Genomic DNA, 10,036 nt, shown 5'->3' on the forward strand with positions numbered 1-10,036 from the left:
ACTCCTTACTCTCTCTCTTTCTGTCTTTCTCCACTCCTTACTCTCTCTCTTTCTGTCTTTCTCCACTCCTTACTCTCTCTTTCTCCACTCCTTACTCTCTCTTTCTGTCTTTCTCCACTCCTTACTCTCTCTTTCTCCACTCCTTACTCTCTCTCTTTCTGTCTTTCTCCACTCCTTACTCTCTCTCTCTCTGTCTTTCTCCACTCCCTACTCTCTCTTTCTCCACTCCCTACTCTCTCTCTTTCTCCACTCCTTACTCTCTCTCTCTCTCTGTCTTTCTCCACTCCTTACTCTCTCTTTCTGTCTTTCTCCACTCCTTACTCTCTCTTTCTGTCCTTCATTGCTTTTCTCTCTCTCTCTCTCTCTCTCTCTCTCTCTCTCTCTCTCTCTCTCTCTCTCTCTCTCTCTCTCTCTCTCTCTCTCAATTCAATTTCAATTCAACTCAAGGGGCTTAATTGGCATGGGAAACATATGTTAACATTGCCAAAGCAAATGAGGTAGATAATATACAAAAGTGAAATAAACAATACAAATATACAGTAAACATTACACATACAGAAGTTCCAGGGAAAAGGAAACCGCACACCACTCTTGGTAGTATCACTGATCTTTAATAAGCTTTACTTATCGGCCTCATGGCTTTCGTGAGTTTTTTTTTTCAATTAGCACCCTTGTGTAGACCTAGCCCCGCCCACATCCGTCCCACGCATCGAAAGGGGTTGGAGGCGAAGGAAATACTAATACGTGCTACCAAATACAACATACACTTCATAAATATTCAAATAAAGTGTGTAAATAAGACGTATTAAACACATCTGTAAAACCACAATGAGGACATATAGACCTACCGAGCAAGTTTTCATTAATCATTGGGTACATCGTACGAAAAACATCAGAGTCATCTTAAATAGGAGCATAATTCACGTTCAAATTCACGCCATAACATACACAGGCATTTCATCATAACGACCTTTAGGAAATAATGTCTGGAGGGTGAAAATCACAAAACATTCCCTTTAACTCAGAGTATTATTTATATCTCCTCCCCTGTCTGATATCTTAACTTTCTCTGTGCCACAACATCTAAAGGTAGAAATATCATGCTTCAGGTCATTGAAATGTACAGCGACTTGATAATCCCTGTCCTTTCTCCTGATTGAACTTTTATGTTCACTGATTCTCTGTTTGAGAGAACGAGAGGTTTTACCGACATAGCAGAGCCCATATGGACATTTAATAATGTAAATAACATGGGTGGTGGAACACGTAATAATGTCATTTATTTGGGATCGTTTTCCTGTGTGTGGGTGGCAGAGATATTCACACTTTATCATATTGTTGCACTGTGCGCATCCTCTGCATTTATAGCTACCATTTGGAAGAGGGCGTAAAAGAGCCTGGCTGGTTTTCTTTGTGATTGGGAGTTGGCATGGACCAATTTATCGCGTATATTGCGACCTCTTCTATACACAATAAGTGGTGGATTTGTAAATTCCGCCGACAAAAATGGGTCCGATGATAAAATGTGCCAGTTTTTCTTGACCGCATCTCCCACTTTTCGCGAGTTCAAAATTGATGTCGTTGTGAACATTACGGAGTGTTCTTTAGCTTTAGCAGGTCTTTGTTTGTAGCAGTTCATCTCCTGTTTTTCCAATGCCAAATTAAGAGCTTCATCCACACACATAATTGTGTTACTGTCCTGGAGCCCTGTGGGGTGTGTTTGTGAACAGAGCCCCGGGACCAGCTTGCTTAGGGGGCTCATAGTTTATTTCTCAATAGGTGATGGATTTGTTATGGAATGTCTTGAGCTCTTATTTAGTACGGTGTAGTTATTTCCACCTTTATACGTAGAATGAGCATGATCTAAGGCCGGTTAGCTCAGTTGGTTAGAGCGTCGTGCTAATAACGCGAAGGTCGCGGGTTCGATACCCGTACTGGCCACAACTTTTTATTTTTCCTCTACTGTGTATGTCTACAGTGTCTCATAACTCTATTGATTGGGGTTTACAATGTGCATTTTAAATTAGTAGTATGAGTTGTCGATTGTTGTGTTATTGTTGAGTGACATTTTAATGTAGGAGGTTTTTTTTCATTGTAGGAGTTTTCGTTCGTTTTTTATTATACAAGGAAGGAAGGAAGGAGGACAGGGACTTCATGGACTAAGAGACAGAGAGACAGAATGGTGAAGAAACAGATAGACGGGTCCATCAATCATTTGATTCATTCATTATTTACACACATACACACACACACACACCTTTCCCCATGCTCACTTGGTCACACATTAACTAGAGAAGGACACTAAGTACAGAGAGGTAAAGAGCCTGCAGACAGCTGCACCCTCTTTCTCCACTCCTTACTCTCCCTTTCTGTCTTTCTCCACTCCTTACTCTCTCTTTCTGTCTTTCTTCACTCCTTACTCTCTCTTTCTCCACTCCTTACTCCCTCTTTCTGTCTTTCTCCACTCCTTACTCTCTCTTTCTGTCTTTCTCCACTCCTTACTCTCTCTTTCTGTCTTTCACTGTTTCTTTCACTCTCTCTCTCTCTCTCTCTCTCTCTCTCTCTCTCTCTCTCTCTCTCTCTCTCTCTCTCTCTCTCTCTCTCAATTCAATTCAAATCAATTCAAGGGGCTTTATTGGCATGGGAAACATATGTTAACATTGCCAAAGCAAGTGAGGTAGATAATATACAAAAGGGAAATAAACAATTAAACTTTACAGTAAATATTACACTCACAGAAATTCTAGGGAAAAGGAAGGATAGTATCACTGATCTTTAATAAGCTTTAAATATCGGTCTCATGGCTTTCGTGAGTTTTTTACATTTTAATTAGCACCCTTGTGTAGACCTAGCCCCGCCCACATCCGTTCCACGCATCGAAAGGGGTTGGAGGCGAAGGAAATACTAATACGTGCTACGAAATACAACATCAATTTCGTAAATATTGAAATAAAGTGTGTAAATAAGACGTATTAAACACATCTGTAAAACCACAATGAGGACATATAGACCTACCGAGCAAGTTTTCATTAATCATTGGGTACATCGTACGAAAATCATCAGAGTAATCTGAAATAGGAGCATAATTCACGTTCAAATTCACGCCATAACATACACAGGCATTTCATCATAACGACCTTTAGGAAATAATGTCTGGAGGGTGAAAATCCCAAAACATTCCCTTTAACTCAGAGTATTATTTATATCTCCTCCCCTGTCTGATATCTTAACTTTCTCTGTGCCACAACATCTAAAGGTAGAAATATCATGCTTCAGGTCATTGAAATGTACAGCGACTTGATAATCCCTGTCCTTTCTCCTGATCGAACTTTTAAGGTCACTGATTCTCTGTTTGAGAGAACGAGAGGTTTTACCGACATAGCAGAGCCCATATGGACATTTAATAATGTAAATAACATGGGTGGTGGAACACGTAATAATGTCATTTATTTGGGATCGTTTTCCTGTGTGTGGGTGGCAGAGATATTCACACTTTATCATGTTGTTGCACTGTGCGCATCCTCTGCATTTATAGCTACCATTTGGAAGAGGGCGTAAAAGAGCCTGGCTGGTTTTCTTTTGTGATTGGGAGTTGGCATGGACCAATTTATCGCGTATATTGCGACCTCTTCTATACACAATAAGTGGTGGATTTGTAAATTCCGCCGATAAAAATGGGTCCGATGATAAAATGTGCCAGTTTTTCTTGACCGCATCTCCCACTTTTCGCGAGTTCAAAATTGATGTCGTTGTGAACATTACGGAGTGTTCTTTAGCTTTAGCAGGTCTTTGTTTGTAGCAGTTCATCTCCTGTTTTTCCAATGCCAAATTAAGAGCTTCATCCACACACATAATTGTGTTGCTGTCCTGGAGCCCTGTGGGGTGTGTTTGTGAACAGAGCCCCGGGACCAGCTTGCTTAGGGGGCTCATAGTTTATTTCTCAATAGGTGATGGATTTGTTATGGAATGTCTTGAGCTCTTATTTAGTACGGTGTAGTTATTTCCACCTTTATACGTAGAATGAGCATTATCTAAGGCCGGTTAGCTCAGTTGGTTAGAGCGTCGTGCTAATAACGCGAAGGTCGCGGGTTCGATACCCGTACTGGCCACAACTTTTTATTTTTCCTCTACTGTGTATGTCTACAGTGTCTCATAACTCTATTGATTGGGGTTTACAATGTGCATTTTAAATTAGTAGTATGAGTTGTCGATTGCTGTGTTATTGTTGAGTGACATTTTAATGTAGGAGGTTTTTTTTCATTGTAGGAGTTTTCGTTCGTTTTTTATTATACAAGGAAGGAAGGAAGGAGGACAGGGACTTCATGGACTAAGAGACAGAGAGACAGAATGGTGAAGAAACAGATAGACGGGTCCATCAATCATTTGATTCATTCATTATTTACACACATACACACACACACACACCTTTCCCCATGCTCACTTGGTCACACATTAACTAGAGAAGGACACTAAGTACAGAGAGGTAAAGAGCCTGCAGACAGCTGCACCCTCTTTCTCCACTCCTTACTCTCTCTTTCTGTCTTTCTCCACTCCTTACTCTCTCCTTCTCCACTCCTTACTCTCTCTTTCTCCAATCCTTACTATCTCTTTCTGTCTTTCTCCACTCCTTACTCTCTCTTTCTGTCTTTCTCCAATCCTTACTATCTCTTTCTGTCTTTCTCCACGCCTTACTCTCTCTCTGTCTTTCTCCTCTCCTTACTCTCTCTTTCTGTCTTTCTCCACTCCTTACTCTCTCTTTCTCCACTCCTTACTCTCTCTTTCTGTCTTTCTCCACTCCTTGCTCTCTCTTTCTGTCTTTCTCCTCTCCTTACTCTCTCTTTCTCCACTCCTTACTCTCTCTTTCTATCTTTCTCCACTCCTTACTCTCTTTCTCCACTCCTTACTCTCTCTTTCTTTCTCCACTCCTTACTCTCTCTTTCTCCACTCCTTACTCTCTTTCTCCACTCCTTACTCTCTTTCTAAACTCCTTAATCTCTCTTTCTGTCTTTCTCCACTCCTTACTCTCTCTTTCTGTCTTTCTCCTCTCCTTACTCTCTCTTTCTCCACTCCTTACTCTCTCTTTCTGTCTTTCTTCACTCCTTACTCTCTCTTTCTCCACTCCTTACTCTCCCTTTCTGTCTTTCTCCACTCCTTACTCTCTCTTTCTATCTTTCTCCACTCCTTACTCTCTCTTTCTCCACTCCCTACTCTCTCTTTCTTTCTCCACTCCTTACTCTCTCTTTCTCCACTCCTTACTCTCTTTCTCCACTCCTTACTCTCTTTCTCCACTCCTTAATCTCTCTTTCTGTCTTTCTCCACTCCTTACTCTCTCTTTCTGTCTTTCTCCTCTCCTTACTCTCTCTTTCTCCACTCCTTACTCTCTCTTTCTGTCTTTCTTCACTCCTTACACTCTCTTTCTCCACTCCTTACTCTCTTTCTCCACTCCTTAATCTCTCTTTCTGTCTTTCTCCACTCCTTACTCTCTCTTTCTGTCTTTCTCCTCTCCTTACTCTCTCTTTCTCCACTCCTTATTCTCTCTTTCTGTCTTTCTCCACTCCTTACTCTCTTTCTCCACTCCTTAATCTCTCTTTCTGTCTTTCTCCACTCCTTACTCTCTTTCTCCACTCCTTACTCTCTCTTTCTGTCTTTCTCCACTCCTTACTCTCTTCTTTCTCCACTCCTTAATCTCTCTTTCTGTCTTTCTCTCTCTCCTTACTGTCTTTCTCCACTCCTTACTCTCCCTTCTGTCTTCTCCACTCCTTACTCTCATCATTTCTGTCTTTCTTCACTCCTTACTCTCTCTTTCTCCACTCCTTACTTACTCGCTCTTCCTGTCTCTACACTCCTTACTCTCCTCTTTCTGTCTTTCTCCACCTCCTTAACTCTCTCTCTCTTTCTGTTCTGGTCTTTCTCCAACTCCTTACTCTCTCTCTCTCATGGTCTTTCCTCCACTCCTTACTCTCGCTTCGCTGGTCGTTCTTCTTCTCCAACTCCCTACTCGTCTCTTGTCTTCTCCTCCTACTCTCATCTCTCTTACTCCAACTCTTACTCTCTCTCATCTCTCGTCTTTCTCCACTCCTTACTCTCTCTACTCTCCTGGTTTTTTTCTCCACTTCCTTACTTCTCTTTATCGTCTTTCTCGACTTCCTTACTCTCCTCTCTGTCTTTCTCCCCGACTCCTTAACTTCTCTCCTTTCTGGCTTTCTCCACTCATTACTCTACTCTTTCTCCACTCCTTAACTCTCTCTTTCTGGTCTTTCTTTCTCCACTCCTTACTCTCCTCTTTCTCCACTCCTTAATCTCTATCTTTCTGATCTTTCTCCACTCCTTACTCTGCTCTCGTTTCTGTCTTTCCTCCACTCCTTACTCTCTCCTTCTCTTTCTGTCTTTCCACTTCTCCACTACTCCTTACTCTCTCTCTTTCTGTCTTTCTCCACTCCTTCTCTCTCTCTTTCTCACTCCTTTCTCTCTCTCTCTCTCTCTCTCTCGTTTCTTTCTCAACTCCTTACTCTCTCTCTCTGTTTTCTCCACTCCTTACTCTCTCTTTCTGTCTTCTCGACTCCTTACTCTCTCTCTGTCTTTCTCCACTCCTACTCTCTCTTTCTGTCTTTCTCCACTCCTTACTCTCTCTTTCTCGACTGCTTACTCTCTCATTCTCCACTCCTTACTCTCTCTCTCTGTCTTTCTCCACTCCTTACTCTCTCTTTCTGTTCTTTCTCCACTCCTTACTCTCTCTTTCTGTCCTTCATTGCTTTTCTCTCTCTCTCTCTCTCTCTCTCTCTCTCTCTCTCTCTCTCTCTCTCTCTCTCTCTCTCTCTCTCTCTCTCTCTTCTCTCTCTCAATTCAATTTCAATTCAACTCAAGTGGCTTTATTGGCATGGGAAACATATGTTAACATTGCCAAAGCAAGTGAAGTAGATAATATACAAAAGTGAAATAACAATACAAATATACAGTAAACTTACACATACAGAAGTTCCAGGGAAAAGGAAACCGCACACCACTCTTGGTGTATCACTGATCTTTATAAGCTTTACTTATCGGCCTCATGGCTTTCGTGAGTTTTTTTTTTCACAATTAGCACCCTTGTGTAGACCTAAGTCCCCGCCCACATCCGTCCCACGCATCGAAAGGGGTTGGAGGCGAAGGAAATACTAATACGTGCTACCAAATACAACATACACTTCATAATATTCAAAAAAGTGTGTAAATAAGACGTATTAAAACACATCTGTAAAACCACAATGAGGACATATAGACCTACCGAGCAAGTTTTCATTAATCATGGGTACATCGTACGAAAAACATCAGAGTCATCTTAAAATAGGAGCATAATTCACGTTCAAATTCACGCATAACATACACAGGCATTTCATCATAACGACCTTTAGGAAATAATGTCTGGAGGGTGAAAATCTCAAAACATTCCCTTTAACCTCAGAGTATTATTTATATCTCCTCCCCTGTCTGATATCTTAACTTTCTCTGTGCCACAACATCTAAAGGTAAGAAATATCATGCTTCAGGTCATGAAATGTACAGCGACTTGATAATCCCTGTCCTTTCTCCTGATTGAACTTTTGATGTTCACTGATTCTCTGTTTGAGAGAACGAGAGGTTTTACCGACATAGCAGAGCCCATATGGACATTTAATAATGTAAATAACATGGGTGGTGGAACACGTAATAATGTCATGTTATTGGGATCGTTTTCCTGTGTGTGGGGTGGCAGAGATATTCACACTTTATCATGTTGTTGCACTGTGGCGCATCCTCTGCATTTATAGCTACCATTTGGAAGAGGGCGTAAAAGAGCCTGGCTGGTTTTCTTTTGTGATTGGGAGTTGGCCATGGACCAATTTATCGCGTATATTGCGACCCTCTTCTATACACACAATAAGTGGTGGATTTGTAAATTCCGCCGACAAAAATGGGTCCGATGATAAAATGTGCCAGTTTTCTTCTTGACCGCATCTCCCACTTTCGCGAGTTCAAAATTGATGTCGTTGTGAACATTACGGAGTGTTTCTTTAGCTTTAGCAGGTCTTTTGTTTGTAGCAGTTCATCTCCTGTTTTTCCAATGCCAAATTAAGAGCTTCATCCAACCACATAATTGTGTTGCTGTCCTGGAGCCCTGTGGGTGTGTGTTTGTGAACAAAGATGTCCCGGACCAGCTTGCTTAGGGGGCTCATAGTTTATTTCTCAATAGGTGATGGATTTGTTATGGAATGGTTGAGCTCTTATAGTACGGTTGTAGTTATTTCTACCTTTATACGTAGAATGAGCATTATCTAAGGCCGGTTAGCTCAGTTGGTTAGAGCGTCGTGCTAATAACGCGAAGGTCGCGGGTTCGATACCCGTACTGGCCACAACTTTTTATTTTTCCTCTACTGTGTATGTCTACAGTGTCTCATAACTCTATTGATTGGGGTTTACATGTGCATTTTAAATTAGTAGTATGAGTTGTCGATTGCTGTGTTTTGTTGAGTGACTTTAATGTAGAGGTTTTTTTTCATTGTAGGAGTTTTCGTTCGTTTTTTATTATACAAGGAAGAAGGAAGGAGGACAGGGACTTCATGGACTAAGAGACAGAGAGACAGAATGGTGGGAAGAAACAGATAGACGGGTCCATCAATCATTTGATTCATTCATTATTTACACACAACACACACACACACCTTTCCCCCATGCTCACTTGGTCACACATTAACTAGAGAAGGACACTAAGTACAGAGAGGTAAAGAGCCTGCAGACAGCTGCACCCTCTTTTCCACTCCTTACTCTCTCTTTCTGTTTTTCCACTCCTTACTCTCTCCTTTCTCCACTCTTACTTCTCTTTCTCCAATCCTTACTATCTCTTTCTGTCTTTCTCCACTCCTTACTCTCTCTTTCTGTCTTTCTCAATCCTTATATCTCTTTCTGTCTTTCTCCACGCCTTACTCTCTCTCTGTCTTTCTCCTCTCCTTACTCTCTCTTTGTCTTTCTCCACTCCTTACTCTCTCTTTCTCCACTCCTTACTCTCTCTTCTGTCTTTCTCCACTCCTTGCTCTCTCTTTCTGTCTTTCTCTCTCTTACTCTCTCTTTCTCCACTCCTTACATCTCTCTTTTCCTATATTTCTCCACTCTTACTCTCTTTCCCACTCCTTACTCTCTCTTTCTTTATCCACTCCTTACTCTCTCTTCTCCACTCCTTACTCTCTTTCTCCACTCCTTACTCTCTTTCTAAACTCCTTAATCTCTCTTTTGTCTTTCTCCACTCCTTACTCTCTCTTTCTGTCTTTCTCCTCTCCTTACTCTCTCTTTCTCCACTCCTTACTCTCCTTTCTGTCTTTCTTCACTCCTTACTCTCTTTTTCTCCACTCCTTACTCTCCCTTTCTGTCTTTTTCCCACTCCTTACTCTCTCTTTATCTTTCTCCACTCCTTACTCTCTCTTTCTCCACTCCCTACTCTCTCTTTCTTTCTCCACTCCTACTCTCTCTTTCTCACACTCCTTACTCTATTTCTCCACTCTTACTCTCTTTCTCCACTCCTTAATCTCTCTTTCTGTCTTTCTCCACTCCTTACTCTCTCTTTCTGTCTTCTCCTCTACTTACTCTCTCTTTCTCACTCCTTACTCTATCTTCTGTCTTCTTCACTCCTTACCACTCTCTTTCTCCACTCCTTACTCTCTTTCTCCACTCCTTAATCTCTCTTTCTGTCTTTCTCCACTCCTACTCTCTCTTCTGTCTTTCTCCTCTCCTTACTCTCTCTTTCTCCACTCCTTATTCTCTCTTTCTGTCTTTCTCCACTCCTTACTCTCTTTCTCCACTCCTTATCTCTCTTTCTTGTCTTTCTCCACTCCTTACTCTCTTTCTCCACTCCTTACTCTCTCTTTCTGTCTTTCTCCACTCCTTACTCTCTTCTCCACTCCTTAATTCTCTCTTCTGTCTTTCTCCTCTCCTTACTGTCTTCTCCACTCCGTACTCTCCCTTTCTGTCTTTCTCCACTCCTTACTCTCTCTTTCTGTCTTTCTTCACTCCTTACTCTCTCTTTCTC

The 10,036-nt window shown here is 41.6% G+C and overlaps 3 non-coding genes across 3 annotated transcripts; all 3 read left to right on the plus strand.

The window, feature by feature from the left end:
• The first annotated feature begins 1,867 nt into the window (after positions 1-1,867).
• trnai-aau (transfer RNA isoleucine (anticodon AAU)) lies at positions 1,868-1,941 on the plus strand. The gene has a single exon. It is a non-coding gene; the product is annotated as a tRNA-Ile (tRNA).
• A 2,094-nt stretch (positions 1,942-4,035) lies between these two features.
• trnai-aau (transfer RNA isoleucine (anticodon AAU)) lies at positions 4,036-4,109 on the plus strand. The gene has a single exon. It is a non-coding gene; the product is annotated as a tRNA-Ile (tRNA).
• Positions 4,110-8,295: 4,186 nt separating this feature from the next.
• trnai-aau (transfer RNA isoleucine (anticodon AAU)) lies at positions 8,296-8,369 on the plus strand. The gene has a single exon. It is a non-coding gene; the product is annotated as a tRNA-Ile (tRNA).
• Positions 8,370-10,036: the final 1,667 nt, after the last annotated feature.

This window comes from Oncorhynchus kisutch, unplaced genomic scaffold, assembly GCF_002021735.2.
Source record: "Oncorhynchus kisutch isolate 150728-3 unplaced genomic scaffold, Okis_V2 Okis07a-Okis12b_hom, whole genome shotgun sequence".
NCBI lineage: Eukaryota > Metazoa > Chordata > Actinopteri > Salmoniformes > Salmonidae > Oncorhynchus > Oncorhynchus kisutch.